The sequence below is a fragment of the Colobus angolensis genome, unplaced genomic scaffold (assembly GCF_000951035.1).
Source record: "Colobus angolensis palliatus isolate OR3802 unplaced genomic scaffold, Cang.pa_1.0 Scaffold180, whole genome shotgun sequence".
Taxonomy (NCBI): Eukaryota; Metazoa; Chordata; class Mammalia; order Primates; family Cercopithecidae; genus Colobus; species Colobus angolensis.
In genome coordinates, this window is record NW_012114933.1 from 3,204,913 (window position 1) to 3,210,065 (window position 5,153).

Consider the following 5,153-nt stretch of genomic DNA (forward strand, 5'->3'; position numbering starts at 1 on the left):
TTTAGTCAGCCCTTAACATCAAAGACATGCTAGCTCACTGCAGTGTACTAAGTCTCATCTCTGCCCCACGGCTCCTCCAGCTATATGCTCTGTTCACAGAAACCCCCCACATCACCGTGCTAACCAGTTCCCATCTAAACCCGGCCATAATCTTACCTGAAGCTACAACAGCCAAAGACCCTAAATGCTTCTGTGTGAACAATGTTCAAACCTTTCTTATACCTTTTCCAAACCTAACAGACCAATCCCTTCCAGGTGCCTCTTTTACTTGGTTTGTAGATGGCAGTTCCTTCCTACATAAAGGATGCCAGCATGCTAGCTATTCTATAGTGTCACCCCTGACACTATTGAAGCCAAGCTGCTCCTCTTAGGCACCACCTCCCAAAAAGCTGAACTCATCACCCTCACTCAAGCTCTCACTCTAGCAGCCAGACAACAGATCAACAGATATTCAAATTCTTGTTATGTGTTCCTCATAGTACACTCACACTTGTCCATCTGGAAAGAACAGGGTTTTCTAACTGCAAAAAACACTCCTGTCATAAATGGCTCTCTTATCAGCAAACTACTTTAAGCTGCCAGGCTCCCACAGAAAGTTGTGATCATTCATTGCAGGGGTCACCAAACCCCAGACAACCCTATATTAGCTGGAAATGTGCTAGCAGATCATGTAGCCAAACAAGTAGTCCTACAATGCATGCAAGCCCAATTTCTGTCCCTGTCCTTGTTCTTTCCTCTTTATTCATCAGAAGAAAAGGAGGACTTCCAAGCCCAAAACATTCTAAAGCAACGACACGGCATGTCAAGGAAGGGTGCTTCATTCTTCCTCACTCTCAAAGCCTTCCTCACTTCCAAAGCTTCAACTCTTTCCATGTTGGTTACAAACCTCTCTTGCAACTTCTCCACCATATTCTCACTTGTCCTTACCTTTCCAGCCGTGTTTGAGAAATTACCCAGTCCTGCTCTATCTGGCACTCAGTGTCACACAAGGGCTCTCTCTGGCCACTGCCTTTCCCTACCCACCAAGCCTGGGGCCAGGTACTGAGCAAGATTGGCAAGTATACTTCACTCACATGTGGCCTGATAAATGGCTCTACTATCTTCTAGTCTTTGTCTGTACTTTCTCTGGGTAGGTAGAAGCATTCCCAACAACTTCAGAAGGTGCAAATGTCATCACACAATCTCTCATCATGCATATAATTCCCCATTTTGGTGTCCCAACATCCATCCAGTCTGATAACAGGCCCACCTTCATCAGCCAAATTACCCAAGGTGTCTCTACATCCTAAGGTATAAAATGGGTTCTCCACATACCCTACAGGCCTCAATCTTCAGGCAAAGTTGAAAAAATTAACTGTCCTTAAAACCCAACTCACCAAGCTCACTCTAGAAACCTGACAGTTGTGGACAAAAAAAAAATCTCCCTTTCACCCTCATGAGACTCTACTCAACACCAAAAGCACCCTCTTTTTAAAGTCCCTTTGAAATCATGTATGGCCAGACTTTTGTCTTAGTGCCTCCACCCTTAGCAGACTCTGAATCACTCAGGAATTACCTCCTCTCCTTAATCCAGACACAGTCTTTCATTCATGAAGCAACAAATGAGGCTGTGCCCCTCCCTGTCAACACCTCCTTGTCCTCTCAACATAACTGTCTTGCAGGACAGATGTGTTTATCTTTCAACCTGACCCTCACAAAAAGCTACAACTGAAGTGGTCAGGCCCCTACACTGATACTCAGTACGCCAACTGCAGTGAGAGTCCAAGAACTCCCCCACTGGGTCCATCGCACATGGGTCAAGCTCATGCCCAAGGTTACTCCTTCCTCCAAAACATTAACAGCAGGCAACACCCTCAGAGTCCCTGTATATAATAACCTAAACAACAACAACAAAAGGATCCTTAAAGGTAGAAAGAAGCCAAAGATGGCAATAGGAAGAATGGCCTCCACAGCAAATCATCGAATATTAGAGTCCTGCCACTTGGGCTGAGGATGGTTCATGGGGTTATTGCAACTGCCATATACATGCTAAATAGAAGAATTAGACTAAAGGTGATTCTAGAGATAATCACCAACCAAACCACCTCAGCCCTGGAAATGCTTGTGTAATAATGAAGCCAAATGCATGTGGCAATTTATCAAAACAGGCTGGCACTAGACTACTTATTAGCAGAAGAAGGTGGGGCCTGTGGTAAGTTTCATATCTCCAATTGTTGTCTTAACATAGATGATAACAGAAAAAGCAGTACTAGAAATTGCTTTAAACATCAGAAAAGTAGCCCCTGTACCAGTCCAAACCTGGAAGGGATTGGACCCAACAAATCTTCTAGGAGGGTGATTCTCTAATTTAGGAGGATTTAAAAAGCTGGTGGGGACAGTAGTCTTCATCATTGGGTTCTTCCTGTTTCTCACCTATGTTATCCTACTGATAATAAAAGCCATTAAAATTCTTGTTGAAACTACAGTTAGCTGCCAGACAATCTAGATGATGTTCCTGCTACAACAACACAATGGATACCAACCCATCTCTCAAGAATACCCCAAGTTAAGTTTTTCTTTTTCCAAGGTGCCCATGCCACTCTTGTGTCACATTTAAAGTAGTGACAAAGTAATCCCTTTTCCCTTTTCAATAACCAAATAGACAGGAATGAAAGATTCTCCCTGGGGCCTGAAAGCTTAAGAGAATGAATAACTCCTCCCTTCTCAGGCCCAGTTCCAAGGTGCAAGACCACTTGTGCCAGCAGTGAGCATCAGCAAGATAGCAAAAGCAAGAAGAGAGCTGGCCAGAAGACACGTACCCCTGAAGATCAAGAGAGACTCCATTCGGGTACTGCGTAGCAGTTACATCAGACTGAGACACTTCCTGTTTACAGGAGACTATAAAACCCCTGCCCCATCCTCATTTGGGGGTGATGCCATTTTAGGCCTCAGCCCGCCTGCACCCAGATCCTCATTAAAACAGGATGTTGCTCCACACTACCTTGCATTGCTTGTTGGTGCACTCTTGGGGTTCAACCCGATACAAGAGCCCTGCAGCTAGTTCCTGGGTATGGAAGGGATACTAAGGCAGGTACATTTCTGGGAGACATGTTAGATGTGCCCTTGGAAAAATGTTTGCAATTCCTTTTCCAGAAAAAAAAAAAAATGTTTTGTTTTGTTGACTGAGCTGAGTAATGCCAGGCTAGTGGCTTCTTTTTTTCTTTTTCTTTCTTGAGATGGGATCACACTGTGTTGCCCAGACTGGAGTGCAGTGGTGCAATCATGGCCCACTACAGCCTCCTACCTTAGCCTCCCGAGTGGCTGGGACTGCAGGCATGTGCCACCACACACGGCTAATTGTTTTTGTATTTTTTGTAGGGACAGGGTTTTGTCATGTTGTTCAAGCAGGTCTGGAACTCCTGGGCTCAAGTCATCCACTTTCTTTGGCCTCCCAAAGTGCTGGGATTACAGGTGTGAGCCACCATACCTGGCTACTGGCTTCTTGTGGCAAACGGTACCCTACAGCCCTGCAGGTCAGACTGCACAGCCCCTGTAACTTCACACCCTGGCTTTGTTCTTCATAGCAGAGTAGGGAGCAGGAAATAGCAGAACCCCAAGAATTAGGAGGGTGAAGTACTAATCCTGCTGTTCCCTCTGCACAAGGTCATCTTGGTTCTTTCTATTCTTTTGGCTTCTGTTTCCTCATATGGACAATGAGGATTGAAATTGATCTGTGGTTTTCAAACAGGGTTCCAGGGAAATCTGGCAGATGTACCTCAGGGGTAAGGGGGCCCCATACCCTTCCCTGTTTCATCTAAAAACAGAGAACTCCTTTCCCAGGTGGCTGCTGAAGATGGTGGAGGGGCAAGGCCTGGAGCTCGGTGGTCGAAGCCATCTCCTGGGCTTCCTGACTGCCATGGTGGCTAAGCTGGCTGGAAGGTGGTGGTCATATGCTGCAGGGGCATTAGCATTTCTGGCAATGTCTACAGAAACAAGTTGAAGTACCTGGCTTTCCTCTGCAAGAGGATGAACAGCAACCCTTCCTGAGGCATCTACCACTTCCTGGCCCCACCACTTCCTGGCCCCCAGCTGCATCTTCCGGCAGACTACGAGGCATGCTGCCTCACAAGACCAAGGAGGCCAGGCCTCCCTGGACCGCTTCAAGGTGTTTGACAGCATTCCAACACCCAATGACAAGAAAAAACAGGTAGTGGCTCCTGCTGCCCTCAAGGTCTTGCATCTGAAGACTACAAGAAAGTTTGCCTACCTGGGGCACCTGGCTCAAGAGGTTGGCTGGAAGTGCCAGACAGTCACAGCCACCCTGAAGGAGAAGAGGAAGGAGAAGGCCAAGATCCACTACCGGAAAAAGAAACAGCTCATGAGGCTACGGAAACAGCTGAAAAGAATGTGGAGAAGAAAATTGACAAATATACAGAGGTTCTCAAGACCCACGGTCTCCTGCTCTGAGTCCAATAAAGACTGTTGATTCCTCCAAAAATAAATAACTCAATCAATAAAGCCGACAATAAAACCAAAAGGCAAAGTTGCAAGACCGACTTATTTTTAACGTTTATGTGTTGAGCTACTGTAAGCTTCATTTGTGTTACAGACTTATAGCAATTAGCTATACACAACATAAACATTGTTCTGAAAAATAATAGATAAATTTATTTCCACAACTCATAATCGGGAGTATTATACCCAGGAGGCTTTGTTACAAGATATTTTATCCTGTTAGGAAATATTTCCCTTTAATTTTACAGTAAGCAGAAAATCTTTATGGTTGGGGTGGATGCAAAAGTGACACATAATAGTTTAGAAGGCAACTAAAATTGTTTTACCAGCTGTTTAGGCATTTTTTTTTTACCACCTTTTTGATTTGGAGGGTTTGTTTGGTCTTGACCCAATTTTATCCCTCAAAACGGGCTCTTACAATCTTATGTACCCACCTCTTCCACGATAGTACCTGAGCCTAGAGGGAGGCAATTTGTATAGTTTTGGCTGCAGAGCATCAGCAGTGAAACAGATCTGGGGTCAGCGGGATGCCAAATGAGGGAGATTCATATCTCTGGTTTTCAGAATACCATGATTTTGGTTTCCTTGGAAGTAAAACAAGGAGAGATAAATAACATTTATAGTTTGACAGTTATAAGAGTAATTCATATGTTAGAACA

At 44.9% G+C, this 5,153-nt stretch overlaps 1 pseudogene; it reads left to right on the plus strand.

Moving 5' to 3' along the window:
- The first annotated feature begins 3,832 nt into the window (after positions 1-3,832).
- LOC105509858 lies at positions 3,833-4,446 on the plus strand (annotated as a pseudogene).
- The last annotated feature ends 707 nt before the right edge of the window (positions 4,447-5,153 follow it).